General features: G+C 35.5%; 1 long non-coding RNA gene across 3 annotated transcripts in view; it reads right to left on the bottom strand.

Moving 5' to 3' along the window:
* Window positions 1–18,206, bottom strand: part of LOC131052378 (uncharacterized) — a 70,224-nt gene that overhangs the window by 11,296 nt on the left and 40,722 nt on the right. Inside the window, exons 4-5 of one of the 3 annotated variants that reach the window (XR_009358837.1) lie at window positions 4,727–4,814; window positions 3,807–3,871 (exon numbers count right to left, since the gene is read on the bottom strand). This is a non-coding gene — a long non-coding RNA (uncharacterized LOC131052378). Of the gene's footprint in view, window positions 1–3,806; window positions 3,872–4,285; window positions 4,410–4,726; window positions 4,815–18,206 lie in introns of those variants that run through there. The other 2 variants (XR_009358835.1, XR_009358836.1) reach the window with 2 other exon arrangements.

Raw genomic sequence — 18,206 nt, 5'->3', positions numbered from 1 at the left:
ATCTTAAGAACTACCCTAGAAGATCGCACTAAGCTGGTGTTGAATTGTTCAGTTTGATGGAGAGACCTAGCCCAGTAGGACTCCATCTAGTCGTTCATCCATCTTCTTGCATTCTAGGCCTTAGATTAGATTCTCCAAACCCTGTATCTTTAATATTTCTTTATCTTCCAGCTAGTATATAGGACTTGAGTTCCAGCTAATTAAACGCTCAGGTAGTCGAATGTAAATCCCCTTGTGATTCCAGCAAAATCGCATCACACCACAAGAGTTTATCCACACGTAGAAACCCTAAAAACCAGAACCTTGGAGTTGCCTCGTTGATCCTTAGGCGAAATCTTCAGCATTTGGGGAAACTTTGTTCAAGAGAGGATAAGATACCTTGGTATTTTATTGTGTTCGCATGTGCATGAAAAACACATCAACAAAAAGCTAGATGGGTAAGGTGAGCTATAGCAGTGGTAGGTCTGAGTTACCAAGCAAAAGATCACAGACCGAGATTGCGGTAGCCATCATTCAGTGAACAAGAAACAGTGATATCGTATCTAAAAGAACCAGTAATTCCTAATATGTTCAAGACATAGCCAAGACAGTCAGAATGCCATCAAGATATGTAAAGACAGTAAGGTCATGACTGGTAAATATCATGTAGATCTTCATAACTGTCAAAAAGAGGAAGGGTATTGTAACAGTCAAGGAGACCATGTAATGGTCAATCCACACAATATGAGGCTTTTGACAGTCATCAGGACAGAGATGGTTTAAAAAGCAATACAATGAAAGTTTATGTCATGATAAAGAAGCAGAAATAATATTAATCTTAGTCATAAAGAAAGGGTTCTAAGTTATTACTTTGATAAAGCATGTATCAATATACTCAAAAATCATACATCTAATTGAAGACATAATCATTGGAGAATGTCATACAGGTCAAGGAAAATCAGGGAAGAGAAACTTAGAAACCCTACATTTCATGAGGGTAGGTAAGCATCAAGTTCGAATTCAAGCTCAAAGTACACAAACCTATCAATCCGTTGACTCATCATCAAGCAGTGCGAGTATGAGTTTGAGATAAAAGAGGTGGGATTCTGAGTTCATATCAATTTGGCCCTCAAAAAGGAGAAGTTCGAAGCAGTTCTAGCAGTCCTATTGCAGTTATGAACCCTCATGGGTTAACCATCAGTTGAGGACAACTTTGAAGCAATCAACCTCTAGTTACCATCAGTTTGGACCTCCTTTCTGCATGACTTTACTTCAAATTCGACCAAAGGCTTCATCATGCAGATTTGAAGATAAAGACAAGGTGGAAAGCAATCACTTTCAGCTCATATTTAGGAGGCAACACCAGCTCTTCAATCACTCGCTTTGAGGGCTTCTTTTCTATAAGTCTCGTATTCTTCTTTCTTTTCTCTAGTTCTTTTATTCCTTGGAGCATGTATTGTGGCTTTTCCAGCTCTTTCATGCTGAAGAAGGCATTTGTAACTCAGTTTTCCAGATTTGTAATAGCAGCAATTCCTTTTTACTGAATAAAAGAAGTAGTTTTCCTTCTCCTATCTTTCTTGTCTCGACTTACAATGATTGATTTTGACATAATTGTTGTGATTTACCTATAAATCCTTCAATTTTGTCTCATTCATATTATTAGAATGCATGCAGAAATGATGTGTTTAATGCAGGTTATGGATTGTGATTATAAGTTTTAATGTGTGGGAGTTGTGGAAATAGACATTTTTCCTTTAAACAAGCATTAAAATCTTAGATCATTTTCATGAAACATTTATGTTTTGAGCATCTTGTGCTGAGTTGTGAACAAACATCCTTTTCTGAAATAAATTGTGATTCAGGGGCTGCAAGTAAGTCTTTGCATTTGGTGTATCACCTCCTCTTAGGATAGGTTGCATTTCACTTATCCTTCTATCCTTTTTCCCGTCAAAGGTTAGTTTGCTGGAGATTCATCAAACAGAATCAGCTCACTTTGGAGGTTGATTTCCGTCATAGGCAACCCACAGGCTCGGAAATCATCCCATGTTTCACAAGATTACTTAGCTTTCAGCTTGAGCATTGCAGGTGCAATCTTGGTCACAACAGCAACATAAATGAGATTGTATGAATGTTGCCAATATAGGTGCACCACCAATTGATATGCGTAAATTTCCCCTTTTCAAAACATGGAAAAAACCAAGGCAACTGGCAAAAAACTGTCCATACAACTTTTCTTGTATTTAGCAGTTTCAAATATTGTATGACATGTAAAATTTGGATGTGCATCAGGACAGGAGTTTATCTTTGTATTTTGCACATGATTTGGCTCTTCCCCTTCATAATAGGTAATACACTCTAATCATTTGTAACTGAATAAGATGGTCCAATAACACTTGAAATAGCTTTGTGTTTAGACATGTGGGGTTAGTATTTTACAACATGTGAATAGAATGTCTAGGTTAGAATTGCATTCTATGGAGTTTCATGGCATGACATCATCCATGGCAGTGTAGGAAAGTTGCTAATCTGGTGGTGAGAATAAGTTCTTAATCCTAGTTATATGCCTACTGGATTTAATCCTTGAATCTGAAACAACTTAAGAGATAATCTAAAATTTCGTTTCATATCATTTTACTAAGATTAATATCTAATTGTTAGTATCTTTTGGTTCACTCTGGCACTATAGCAGATTCTAGTCAAGTCTAAAAGAACGGTATACACAAGAAACACACAAAACAAAGGCAGTAACACAAAATGGTAGTGAAAACAATCTAAAACATTAGGCACATAAATGTACCGAGTCCCATTTTTAATCATTCATGTTAACTTCATCAAGCACTTCAACTTCAACTTCAATAATCCCGACTGTTTTTTCCTGATAAAACAATAGCACTCAGCTAATAAAGTTTCAAAACATTCCAAACATATCAGTACTAGAAATCAGGATTTTATTCTCTATTCTATGAAACCTGCTAACTTGAAACCAAGAAAATCATATCCATGTATCCCATTTGCAATATTAAAGAAAAGGAATTAATCCAGCCAACCTACTAGAGCTCCCAAAACAAGGAATCCAAAATAACATCACACGCTGAAGTAGAATTACTAAATCCCAATGGTAAACAAACTTCTCTACACGGTAAAATACATAACCAATAAAGCTAAGTTGTTGATACTATGGCCTTACTAGTGTAGATGATTTGCAGGTTCTGTAAAATATTTGAAAGCCAATAAACAATACAATGCTACACCAAAAAACTGCAGAGCAGGGAATCTATAGACAGCAGTTGTATGTCCTATCAGGTCAGTGAACTGCTGAACTACATCTAGTGGAGACGAACGTAAAAGTCCAGCAAACCCCTAATTAGCTTGTGTGTCATCTTACTGCTGGTATAAAAAATATCCATTACATAGCTGTTCATAAATAGAACTCCATAATTAACATTTAGATAAAATATATCTGGAATAAACATTTAGGCTTTCAAAATTCATAATATCAAATGATTGTTTTTAATCACAAAATAATTGTACGAATGACTTTTGGAATAGTAATTTGCGATTCATGCTTTTAAGTTTTAACCAACAAAATATTTTTATGGACAACAAAGTATGGAACATGGGGGAATCTATAATCATTTTATTCATCTTAAAAAAATCATCACTTATAAAGAAATATTCGATCTCAACATAGGAAGATAAAAAAATATAGAATGGCTAAAAGTTTTATCTCCTATATCAAAATATACACATTGAATTTTCTTAATTCAAATGTACAACTTAAATGACAGTGACAAGTAAATACCTGGTGCAATGTACGCGCTAGAGCATATGGTGGCTTCCTAAGTCACCAGGTTCGGCCAAATTTCATCTTTGAAGTTCGAAATTCGCCGAACTTCAAAAAAAAAAAAAAAATCGTTGAAATTCGCCGAACTTCAAATTTTTTTTTTATATAAATTTTTGGCCTTGTTCTATTAATATTTTTTAAACACATCTTCTTTTCTTTGATTAAAACCCATTAAGCCGTTCTTTCTTCAGGATCTTTATGTCTGTTAGAACCCTCAATTAGGATGAGAAAAAAAATGCTGAAGATGATAATTGATTACCCAATCAGTGAGGTATTCCAGTATTTGGTGATTCTGTTATTCTCATAAGATGAGATAAAGATGTTACTTACAATAAACCTTATTAGCAATTCATATAGAACCATCCCCCATATGAAAGATTGGTTGTTTTATAGAATATATCTGGCATATTTATACATATGGCGAACTTAATTCGAATTTTATACATTTTGAATTTTTCCCTCATCGAACTTCATTCGAATTTCAATGTTGTCGAACTTCGAATTCGAATTTGAACCTGGTGACTTAGGTGGCTTCCCTCTGCATGAGTCTGGCTCAGCAAAATCAGACATCCGAGCTTCCATGTGGCTGGTTTTAATCACAGAATAATTTTAACTAATGACTTTTGGAACAATTATAAGTAATGACTTTTGGAACAGTAATTTGTGATCCATGCTTTTAACTTATAGAATATTTTTATGGACAACAAGGTATGGAACATGGGGGAATCTATAATCATTTTATTCATCTTAAAAAAACCATCACTTATAAAGAAATATTCGTTGTCATCATAGGAATATAAAAAAATATACAATGGCTAAAAGCTTTATCTCCTATATCAAAATATACACATTGAATTTTCTTAATTCAAATGTAAAACTTAAATGACAGTAACAAGTAAATACCTGGTGCAATGTACGCGCTAGAGCACATGGTGGCTTCCCTCTGCATGAGTCTGGCTAAGCAAAATCAGACATCCGAGCTTCCATGTGGCTGTCCATTAGTACATTGGTGCACATGTCCATGCACAACCACAGGATTACAGTCATGGTACAGATAACACATCCAAGTCCTCAATGATTTCGTATCTGCTCACCTAGCCAAAATCACTCTTCCTATTATTAATCAATTCATACAAAAGAAACAGTGAAACTGATGTAGGAAGGTTTGTGCTGATTACCGGATACTGAAAACCAAGCTACCATATGAAGAGTTGAACATAACCTCTCCATGGGATCTGCGCTTCATAGCAAATCCAAATGGGTTAGCTGTGTAGGAGAAGATCAACTCATTGCCTGAGAACACAGAGAATTCAAACACTGGGTTAGCTGTTTTGAAAATATGGTTTCTTTCTAGAGCAGCTACTTGCTATAAACAAAGCAGGTCATAAGGCAAAGCAGGTCATAAGGAACTTCCCATTTCTTCCTCTCTGCGTCAGTTAGATGAACACTTGCTGGGTTCTGCATCTTATGCCTGCATTGGAATCTCACTGCATTAGTCCTTCAATCAAACCAAAAGGATTAAAAATAAACATGAGTGAAAATAAACCAAAACATTCATGGGTGAAAATAACTAATGGGTATTAGGTGAAAATGTATTAATTACATTATAGAATTGAATTATCTCCAATATCAAACATGTCAAACCCATCACTGTCATCGTAATGCAAGCAACAGCAAAAGCTTCGAAGATTATAATATTAAGAATAAATAAGCAGGGCTTACAGCTTCAAGGGTAGACGATAATAATACTAAGGGTGTATTAAACTTATTTACTTATTTTACGTGAACATTATTGTGTCAGACGGTATAGTTGGAAATGATCCAGCAGATATATATGCATAGGAATGTGAAACCCTAGGCTTAAAGCGTGAACTGTTTTTGATAGAATTCCTCTAAAGGAATGTGAAACCATAGAAACTGCGTGTGAACTGTTTGACAGAATTCCTCAAAGAAATGTGGTCTCATGGCGTGCCATGATCTCTAAATGCACAAAATGGGAAATGTGAAAAGACCCATTAAAGGTGATCTGTATTACTCTGGTTATGGCAGTTGTTTCACCATTTCCTCCACCTGATACGATTGGGACTGAATCCATTCAAATGGAGGGTGAAAATGGTGAGAAAGTTCAGAGAGGATAAGGAAGAAAAGAATCAGGAAGCTGCTATTAAGAGAATAAAAAACCTACTGAGAATAAATAATTTCAATCCAAAATGAAAGTTCCTTCCAAAGTTTATCAAGCCAAATTGAATTGATTGGATTTGCAACAAACAATAATGAAATCTTTCTTGTCTATAAAGGATTACCTGTAAGAAGAATTTGCCCTCGGTTGCTCTGCCTCTTACTCTGCTCTACGTTTAAAAAGACAGACAGACCAGCGTGCACGCTGAAAACCAGAAAAATGAAAAATGAAAACAAAGCAAACACTTTTTTTTTGAAGTAAACAGAGAGAAAGAACAGAACATTGACAGAAACGGACAATCACAAAACAGAACATCGAGAAAAAGGGGCAATCAGAGAAAGAAAGAATGTCTGTAACGAAATGAAACTGAATTGCTTATATTTATATTGAAATTCAAATGCTTTTTCACGCTCCCATTTGAATTTTCTTTGCCGTAATCATTCTCTCAACGGCTAGTATTTTATGGGCGATATTCTTTGTCGCCGGCGGCCTTCCAGCTAATGGCTCCGGCACGATGACCCACCCAAATGCTTTTCCATTCTGCTAAGGGTTTCTTCAGTCACCACGGGCATTTCCATTTTGTTTGTTTTCCCTTTTGTTTGTGTTTGATTTGGCCTCCATGGGCATTTCCATTCTGTTTGATTTCCCTTAGCCGCCATCATCTTGTGTGATTAATTTAATATTATTCTAAACTATGTATTAGGATAATTATTTATTGTAAACTGTCTAAAACTGATATCTATTCTAATCAAAACTCAAGAAATCCACTTGATCTCAAGGGACAAAAAGATAATATTGTGAAGTTATCTAATAGTCTTTATCAAACAGATTCGCATATTATATATATTAGTATTAATCAATAATGTTACTTCACATAAAATCTCACTATCTCAATGAGTTGTGAAATGGATGATGAACATATCGTTGGCATGTAAATCATCTTTTACTATTCTATATGTGTGCTATAGTTTTCTCAATCACATCAACATTAATGTCTCAATGAGTATTCAATAGTTTATATGGTACGTCTACCTTGATGCCCACTGACCTCACTTTGCTCAACATTATTGGTGCTAGCAAGCCACATCAAATCATAAAATCACCAATGACTAGTGTGTATGGCATATCTACCTTGGTGCTCAACAACATTGACTTCACTTTGCTCAATTCTATTGGTGTTGGCAAGCCCCATCGACTTGTATAATCACAAATAATTAATTCATGGCCAATACACTCCCATACCCTTATCAAGCAAAATGTGATAAGCTCTTGCAATAAGAAACTAATCAAAGAAGCTTAGTCTACTACTCATGAAAGTTCAAAAGTAAAAACCAAAGAAGCTTGATGAGGACTTCTTTGTCACAATTTTCAACTGTCTGCCCATAGATCAATATTCCAATATTGATATGCAATCAATTGTGACCTATTATGACAACAATTTAGATAAGTGTAGGAGCAACATCAATGATAATTGGTTAAAAAATTATAAGCCTATAATTTCAAGGTGGCCTAAAACTCTTCCTCACAGTGACTGCATTCAGGGGGTCAATGATCTAATTACTCTTCTTAGTAGAGTAAAAGGCCTTCCTGACGAGGATTAATGATGTTACTTTTAATTATATTTTCTACTTAAAACTTTTAATATTTTGTGAACTATTATGCTTGGCGGAAGATATAATGCATGCATATTTACTATTTTATACTATTATATCTGCTAATTAGGAAATATATTAGAAGTAATATCTTGTGATTAAATGTTTCATTTTTTGCTTATTAATATGGCTGAATTGTCGAATGTTCAAAATGATTGCCTTTGTTTTGTGTTCTATTTTTTCAAACATGCATTTTCAAATTTGTTTGAATCTTACAAGCAGACAGAGATTTTTGAAGTTCAGTTCAACCATCGTGTGAATGGTGAACACCATTGATCGTTCCAAATGGAGAAATTTCCTCGATCTCCTCTAAGTTTGTTTCCATTGGCTATTTCCAATGAAATTTAACTTCTATCGGAAGTTATTAATTTAGTGTTAAGTCTTCTTTAGTTTAGTTTTTAGTTGCTACTATGTTTTAAGCGGGTTACTTTGTATTTGAATCAAAACAAGGATATGTATAAATATCCCATTGCTTTCTTGTGAAAGCTAGCTAGTTAGTCAGATAGTCTATAACCTAGCCAACAGTTTAGAGTCTCATATTTTGTAATCCACAAACTTGTTCTACTTCCTTTTGGAAGTTTATTTCAATGAAGATTTGAAGTTGATCTAAGAATAGTTGTGCTACGAATCCCACTGGAGGAAGAGCGGGGCCCGCTCGACCGAAGGGAGGTGATCTTTATTCAAACTTCATTTTTGTTTAGTACATTGATGTCATTACATTTTGTTCTAGTCAATTCTGATGATTTTTTGGTAGATTAAACTGATTGCAAAAGAAATTATATTTATTCATTTTCATGCTGAAGTACCTTAGTGAAAGGATGTACTATTAAAAATCTTAGTTTTGTAGGTTTTCTTAATTTCATTCGGTCATGTATTTTGCTTTCATAGTATTTGATGGAGACGATGGAATTTGGAATTAAGATTGGAACATAGATTTGATCATACTAACTCATGGAATTTAGTTGTTTTAAAAGTTTGATAGAATGGGTTTTGAATTCTGCAAGCATAAAATAGATTTTGTTTTTTGCAAAGCGTAAAATGGACTTTGTTTCATGCAAACGTAACATAGATTTACTTTTTAGCATATAACTTAAAATTTGAATTTATAGGAAATTAAAGTTTGTTTTAGTTTTAAAGTAGATAATTCCATGAATGAGTCTTGATCATGTCCTGTTTAACTCTTCATACAAGAGCCAAAATCTTCCTTAGGTTAGTTCTAGCCTCTTTAACATAGACTTGTAAAACATATTTAGACTTTGAATTTAGTCGTAGAAAAGTGATCTTAAAAGCTCCTGACAGAGCATGATTGAACCTAAGTCATTGTTTTACGGTGCGAAAACCCCCAACTTTAACCAAACCCTTATCACAGATATCTTTAAGACACGCCTGGTTTGATATTAAAATAAATTAAATGGTGCAAGTTGTAACATCAACAACCTTTCCCACCATTTTTGGTGTCGTTGTTGGGGATTAAAAAGATCTGGCTGCCAAAGTTAAAGCCTTAGTGTTGATAAGGAAAAAGTTGAGTAATTGATGAGAAGATCTAGAGATCAATTTGGAAGATTTCTTCCAAGACATTACAATCTTGATTAATTTCAAGAAGAAGAACAAGTTGAACAATTCGAACAACAACAACAGGAAGAAGAAATGGGTGATCGTGTAGCAACTAAAGATCCCCCACCCAATAGGACATTTTCATATCCTATTAATTTGAATATAGGAGATCATGGGCCTCCTATGAAAAATATTTCGCCCTCAATAATACCAACTTTTAGAGGAAAAACTTTTGAAGATCCTAATCAATTTCTTTTAGAATTTAAAGTGCTTTGTCAGACCTATGACTACACATCTAATAACTAGAAGTTGAAGTCATTTCCTTCTACCTTAAAAGAATCAGAATTAAGATGGTTTATGGGTTTACGATTTGGTCTTATCTCAACATGGCAGGAGATGGAAACTGTATTCTTGGATAAATACCAAGATTATTGTTGAGTATGATACAGGAAGGATGAATTATTTTGAATGAAGCAACTGGAAGATGAGATTTTGGAGTATAATGTTGATAGATTCATGTTTGTATACAAAAGATGTGTTGAGGGAATCAATGATGATATCAGTCGAACAATTTACTTATGAGGAATTGATGATGAGTCTAGAGAAGCTTTGAATTTAATGGGAAAAGGAGATATCAATAAAATTCCTTTGGAATAAATTATTGGTATATGTAGAAATTACTCCAATACCAAAATTGGGACTAGAGATTCTAGAAAAAACAAAGCTTTAGGGCTTGATGTATCACAAGTAATGGAGGAATTAGAAAACCTAAAAACTGATATACTCCTCCATCTTAATACTCAGGTAGACAAGAAAAACATTGAGCCCTTAGCCATTTACTGTTCGAAATGTAGGAAAAAACATCTTCTAAGGGAATGCCCATTAAATCAAGTAGATCTTTGTGAAATTTGTGAAAAGAATCATGCAAATATCTCTTGCAATGCTTTACCAGAAATTAAAAATCATTTGAGGAAACCTCCTATCGTAGAAGAAGAGATTAATTATGTTGGACAAAGATCTCAAAATTCAGGGTTTAATGCCTATTCAGGACAATTTGGTCCAAGGAATAATTGGAATTCAAACCAGATGCAAAATGCTAATCAATGGAACCCTTCATATCAAATGAAACCACCCCCTACACCATGGGGACCTCTGGAGTGGGTTAGTCCACAATGGAATCAACCTTAATGGTAGCAAAACCAACCATAGTGGCATCCTAATCCGCAGTCATGGCAACAAAATCAATCTCAATTTCAACCATGGCAAAATCAAGGTCCAAAATGACTTTGGGGACAACCTCCCCCTCTTATCACAAGACCAAATACTGCTAATGAATAGGTGAATCAACCTCAAATTCCATCTCAACCTGTTCCAAATCCCCAGAACAATCATCCTCAGCAATCATTCAATATTGATTCTAATCCTCCTACTTTGAAGGTAATTAAAGTTAATGATATTCAGCTAAGAAATCGTAACATTCCTTCAAAGCCCGATGCTTTGGACAAGGATGAGGAGACGAGTGAAGAATCTCATGATAAAAATGGAAATTCTAATAAAAAGGAAGTGACTAATGAAGCCCCATATCCAAAGAATTTTAAGACATCATAGATAGCTCCTGATTCCTCCCGATCCGATCATATTAGTATGGCAGATTCTCTTCTTCTTCATGAATTGAAAAAAATCAACATAGAGATCCCTTTGTTACAAGCCATCAAGAACATTCTAGAAATTAACCAACTTGTTAAGTCACTTTGTGTAAGACCACCTAGAAGAAAATGCAAGTTCTCTTCCACAATCCAAGTAGGGACCAAACTTACAGATGTATTGTCAGGAAGATTTCTTCCTCAGAAATATAGTGACCCTGGGAGTCCTATGATTGCTTTGAGCATAGGAGGAGTTGAGATACCTAACGTGTTTATTGATTTAGGAGCAGTCATAAATGTCATCACTACTGATATAGCAAAAATGTTGGGAACGATGGGAATTCAACCCACAACAATTGTAATTCAATTAGCATATCAATCTACTACTAAACCTGAAGGTGTCCTAGAAAATGTCACAGTTACTATTGATACTTGGGACTATACAATTGACTTTTTGGTACTCAAGGCTAGGAAGAGAGAATCAAGATACCTGATCATATTGGGAAGACCTTGGCTAGCAACTGCAACAGCTTTGATAAATTGTAGATTTGGGAGAATGACTATTTCTAATGGTCTGAAGTAGAAGGAATTGACCTTTTATCCTCCAACAAAGCTAACATTTCATTTTGACAATCAATTTTGGGTTGACGAGGGGATTAATTTAGAAGGGGATGGAGTGGTTGAGTTAACTATGGTTACTTTATCTGAACATGTTGAGGAGTATGAAGAGTATGTGGAACATGTTGGCAAATGCACACTCCAATGAGACATTATAGGTGATTGAAGGTTTTGTCATTGATGGCAACCTTACAATCCTATGACATCGGCAAGGCAATCCACCGGTACTAGCAAGATCAGACTTTACACTGGCACACAGACCACTGGCACCGGCAGTGAAAGGAAGCATACCGGCACAGAGGCTGACAGGAATTTTGTTTGTAAATTATTTTGTTAATCATTGTAAAATCATTGTAAGCCGACTTGGAAAGTTGGAAAATGACTCATATATATAAGAGTTCATTATAGAGGAAGAAATAGAATGTAATGAGGAAAAATAAGGCAGACCTATTATGCGAATTATAGGTTAAGGGTTTATGTATGAAGCAAAGCTATAAACCGGTACTGGATATGGCATAGTAGATGCTATTTTGAAGCAGTACAAGATATTGGATTTATATAATCCATTTTGTAAGTCAGCGAGACTTCCCATTTTGTAATTGAGCAGTGAGCTCTAGGCACCTGGTCTTCCTGCATGTACAGGCCCCTCTTGTAGTAGTAATATTCTCTTATTGGCCAGTAAGTGAATATTGTGGGTCACAAATCCCATTGAGGTTTTTCCCACGCCGGGTTTCCTCGTTAAACTACTGTGTTATGGTGTTTTTTTCATGTGGTTGTTGTTATCTCTGTTTATTGCATTACTTTCTATTTACCGGTATACAGTATCAATATGTTCTACATGTTTTAAGTGAAGAAAATCATCAAACCGGTTAGATACTGATTCACCCCCCCCTCTCAGTATCTGTGGGAATCCTAACAATTGGTATCAAAGCTTGGTCCTCTATTTTTCAGAAGCCTAACAGCTTGAGGAAGATCTTGATATCAGTAGAGATGGAAAACTTGATGAAGCAATTAGAAGCAACTCTCTCAGACTATGATGTAGAAAAATTGGAAAATATCAAACTTGAAGATGATCTTAAAGCTGCATAGGATATTATTCAAGCACTTCAAGAAAATCTTACCCTTTCAAGAAACAAGAGAAGAGAACTTTGTGAAAAGATGCAAAATGAGAATGATGAAAAGGAAACTCTTAGTGACCTGACGAATAAGCTGAAACAAGAAAACATGACAACAAAAAATGAGATGCAGGATATGACTATGAGATTTTGTAAAGAAATTGAAGATAGAAAGAAGAATGAAGAAGACTTGACTAGAAGACTGAATGATGCTGCAAATGAAAATACAAGACTTATTTATGAAAATGATATGTTGAAGACAGATCTGATGTATGCACAAAATGACTCAAATGAACTCATGAGACAAAAAGGTATCTTGGAAGGAGAACTGGATGCTGCAAATCAACATAAAGAAAAATTCAAGAAAAGCTCAGAAGAACTTGGTGACTTGTTGAAGAATCAGAAACCTAATGGTGACACTAATGGTCTTGGCTTTGAAACTGGTGAAAGCTCTGATACTGCAAACACACAGGATCATGGCAAACCGGTAAGACAACCTACTGCTTATAAATTTAATGGCAAATGTTTTAACTATAACAAGTATGGTCATAGAGCAAATCAATGTAGATCTAGAAATTATCAGAATACCAATACACCCACCGATCAATGTTCCAAATGCAACAAAATTGGTCATAATTCTGAAAATTGCAAAATGAATGTAAGATGTTATGTTTGTGGAAGATTTGGACACTTATCTAATCAATGCAAAACACAAACCGGCATAGGATATGAAAAAGCTATTCAGAAAAATAATGTGACTTGTTATGCTTGTAACAAGATTGGACATATTGCTAAATTTTGTAGAAGCAAGTCCTCACTCGTAAATAACAAAGGTCCTAGTTTGAAAGGTAAAGAAAAAGTTGAAGAAGTTAAGCAGGAATTCTCAAAACAATGGATCAGGAAATCATAACTAAATGTTGATAGGAATACTCCTCCACCGACAGAAGAGAGTAACACTCCACCGGCAGGAGAATCTTCATCTAACTGAAGAAAATTTCCTTGAGGGTTTAGCAATCAAATGTGAAACATGCTATTATTCCCTCGGTTGATGGTGAGAAGTTGAAATTACTTCTATACCGACATATAAGTTAAGTGATTACCTAACCAGTAAGCATTAAATGTGGTGGTTGGCAAAATTAACATTATAAATCAATGTTTTGGCTCCAATTTCATTTCACTAAGCATTCAAACAATCAAAGAGCGCAAAAATTCCTAAGCAAAGACATTTCGAGCAAAGAAGCAAAGCAATTCAACAAGCAATCTTTCCTAAGGTATTTATATCCATGGCTTCTTCATCTATTCCTGAATTCATAGCAAACCCTACTGTAGTCGAAGTGATTAAACGCCCTAGACCCATATTCTAGTTAGTTCCCGAAATTGCTAAGAAAGATGATAATGTTGGTGCATTTTCTCAAATCCCCAAAGGAGTAGTTTTTGCAAAAGACCCTAGAATGTACATTCATTGTCACATAGAAGAATTAGGTGATGAGGAAATCAAGAGCATGTATAAGACTGTAATTTGTGACGATTCCGGTAATGTGAAACCTGAACACAAAATAGTTGAAACCCTAGGATTCACTGAAATTCTCAGTATTTCCGATTTCCCTAAGGAAGTTATAAGGATAGTTTTAAGCAGGGTACATGGTGCATTCTTTTGGTTAGACTCAGTTCACAAAATCACTAAAGAGACAGTCAAGGTTGTGACAGGGTTACCCTCCACCGCTAACAGACCTGATAAGACAAAGAAGGTCTCAAATGACCTAGTGATGAACCTAACAAGTGCAACATCTGACAAGAGATCTTTAAGAGTGAATGATGTAACCGACATCAATGTCAGATTCATTAGCATGATTTTAGGCTAAAAAACCACACATGCAAATAGGTTAAATTTAGTCTCTAGCCTATGCATAAAAAGTGCATATGATATGATCAAGGATAATGCAAAAATAGATGTGTGTGAATGGTTGAAAGATGAGCTTATTGATAATCTTGGAAAAATTAAGAAAGACAAAAAGGGGACATTTAGATTTGGAAACCTACTTGTCTCTTTAATGTTGCACATAACAAAACAGGTACCCGGTATCGGTAATAAGAGTCTTGGTTTTGATATACCGGTAGGAAAACAATTATCTGATCTACTAAATAACATGGGTGAAAACAGAGAAAAGAATATAAATGAGTACTTTCAGGCATTGAAGGCCCGGATGAATACTAGAGTTGGACTTTCACAAGCAATTGTAAATAAGTATAAGGATGAATATGCTTTGTTATTAAGAAGGATGAGATTTGGATGGAGGCAGTTATCCCAAGAACCATTTGGGTTATTGAAATGGGTTATGAAACTGATGACAACATAATTGAAACATATGCAAAAGCCCTTCTGGAAGCACCCAAGGAACCTAAAGAAGAGGTATTTGGCAATGCTGAGACTATTGAGAATCAAATTCAATCTAAGAAAAGGGTAAAGAAGGTAGAAGCAACAGTAAGAAGAGGATCTAGGCAAGCAAAGGCTATCAAAGAAGATGTACTTAAACAAACTGGTATCACTGAAGATGAGTTAGAAACACTACAGCTAGAAACTCACCTTTCACCGGTAGCAACTTCTTCGGAAAGTGACATGCCAGCTGCATTTAAAAGAGTTGTGAGGAAAAGAGAACCTTCACTGGTATCTACACCTTCTCCTAGAAGAACCAGACAGAAACAATGGGCAGTAAGGCCCCCAGCTAAGAAGATAACTCCAAAGAAGAAGAAGTTAACACCTAAGAAGAAGACTCAACAAAACATTGCTCCAATTGACAAACTACTAGATGAAATAACAGAGGATGGACAGCTGAAAAACATCAACAAATTATATGATTCATTATCAGTTGATGACAAGGAGAAAGTTGAAAACAGTGTAATTCTACACTTGGACATTTACAAGAAATTTCTAATGCAAGTTGTAGATGAATTACCGGCATAACTATTTAAAAGACTTGAAGCTAGAAGGCAAGTTGTTGTAGAGCTTGATAAGAAAATGAAAATTGAAAAACTACTTGTTGTTTATCCAGTCAACTCACCAAAAGAGATAGATGATCTGATCTGTGAGGCTAACCGGTCAGTATTTTCAACTGCACACCGACATGTAGCACTTATGGTTGGTAGAGTAAATGAGGTAGCAGAGGAAACTGCCAATGCATGGGATATATTCCTTGTAGAGAAGGAAAAGTAGGAAGAATATAGAAACCCCAAACCCATCAAAGTATATCAGAAGGATAAGGATAAGGGAAAAGGCAAGGTTGGTGGACCACCTAGCATAAAAATAAAAGATAACTTATCCCCACCGCCTCTAAATAATCCATCGATAGTGACTACTGATAATCAACCAGATAGTGAGAGCATGGACATATCACAAGAGGACACAAATCCTAACTCTGAGGTATTATACACAGTGGATATTGATACTCAAAAGGTCAATATTGTGGTAGATAAGGATACAACTGAGAAGACAGATATGGCTAATGAGAAACCGATAACTGATGGTACAGAAGGTAAACCAGCAGATGATAACACAGAGCAACAAGCAAAGCAACATGCTCCATCACCGCAACAGGTTCACATAGAGTCAGTGCCATCGGCAATAGCTGAGCAAGACAAACCTTTTCTTAAAGAAATGGAAACACAAACTGACCTACCAGAGGTCACCACCAGCAAGGATATTGCTCCCACCGGCGGAATACAGAGTGTTGGCTCTTCAAGTATAGAATTAAAACCAACTAATGTAACAAAAGTTCTTTTGGATTCCATAAAGAAGATAGCAGATTGTAGCTCACAGGCTTACAAGGAAATAGATGACACTATTCCAATTTTGAAAATGATAGCACCAAAATGTAATGTAAATAAAAAAGATTCTTTGAGTCAACTTGACACTTTGTCTAAGTATATTACTGAAAACACCATGACAGTTGAACAAATAAAAGAGGAAGCATTCAAGGAGAGATTAGAGAAGGAAAAACACAAATTCTTTGAGGAAGAAATAAAGAAGTGTACAAGGAAATTTGACACACTTCTACCGGAACTATGTAGCACATTGAAGGAATTCAAAACTTTGTACAGGGATACATGCAAAACTAACTTTTTGATAGTTGATATAGACAAGAAAATCAACAAGATACAGGAAGAAATAAATCAACTAGCTGACAATTTCATTAATTCATCTGATTCATTATCAGTTTTTGAGCAGAAGATAACAAGTTTTGAGGAAGAACTACTAAAGTTGGAAAGAGACAAAGAAAGAATAAAAGGAAAGGCTAAAGATCTTAAATGGAGACTTAGTCCAAAATTGGACTATCTCGCCTCCTTAAGGAAAGAAATATTTGATGCCTTGATTCAAGGACAGAAAACACTGGCAGAGCAAATGCAACACCTCATCGGTACAGTTCAGAGGATAGAGGCCGCAATAAAAGACAACAAAAAGTTCATTGAGAGCTTGAATTTGGTTTTGGCAGATCTTTTGCAGATTGTAACCAACCGGTTACAAGGATGAAGCAAGAAACCACACTCATTGACACTTTGACAACCTTTGTCATTGATGCCAAAGGGGGAGTAGTGGAATGAGAAAAATAATCAGTAAAATGACTCATCAACTCAGGGGGAGTACACATTCTTTTGGTACACATTTTTGGTAAGACAATACCGACAGATTCTTTTGGATGACAGTTTTTTGATTTTTCTCATGAGTGTTGCCATCAATGCCAAATGGGGAGATTGTTGGCAAATGCACACTCCAATGAGACATTGTAGGTGATTGAAGGTTTTATCATTGATGGCAGCCTTACAATCCTATGACACCGGCAAGGCAATCCACGGGCACTAGCAAGATCAGACTTTACACCAGCACACAGACCACCGGCACCGGCAGTGAAAGGAAGCATACCGGCACAGAGGCCGACAGGAATTTTGTTTGTACATTATTTTGTTAATCATTGTAAAATCATTGTAAGCTGACTTGGAAAGTTGTAAAATGACTCATATATATAAGAGTTCATTATAGAGGAAGAAATAGAATGTAATGAGGAAAAATAAGGCAGACCTATTATGCGAATTATAGGTTAAGGGTTTATGTATGAAGCAGAGCTATAAACCGGTACTGGATCTGGCATAGTAGATGCTATTTTGAAGCAGTACAAGATATTGGATTTATATAATCCATTTTGTAAGTCAGTGAGACTTCCCATTTTGTAATTGAGCAATGAGCTCTAGGCACTTGGCCTTCCTGCATGTGCAGGCCCCTCTTGTAGCAGTAATATTCTCTTATTGGCCAGTAAGTGAATATTGTGGGTCACAAATCCCACTGAGGTTTTTCCCACACCAGGTTTCCTCGTTAAACTACTGTGTTATGGTGTGTTTTTCATGTGGTTGTTGTTATCTTTGTTTATTGCATTACTTTCTGTTTACCGGTATACAGTATTAATATGTTCTACATGTTTTAATCAAACCGGTTAGATACTGATTCACCCCCCCCTCCCCACCCCCTCTCACTATCTGTGGGAATCCTAACAGAACAAGGAGAAGAGATTGATGTTATTAATGCACTTAACCAGAAAAAGCGGTGAATGCTCTTCTCAAGATAATGTTGAGAAA

The sequence above is a fragment of the Cryptomeria japonica genome, chromosome 9, assembly GCF_030272615.1.
Source record: "Cryptomeria japonica chromosome 9, Sugi_1.0, whole genome shotgun sequence".
Lineage (NCBI taxonomy): Eukaryota > Viridiplantae > Streptophyta > Pinopsida > Cupressales > Cupressaceae > Cryptomeria > Cryptomeria japonica.
The sequence above is the reverse complement of the archived record's forward strand: the minus strand, read 5'-3'. Positions and strand labels throughout refer to the sequence as shown.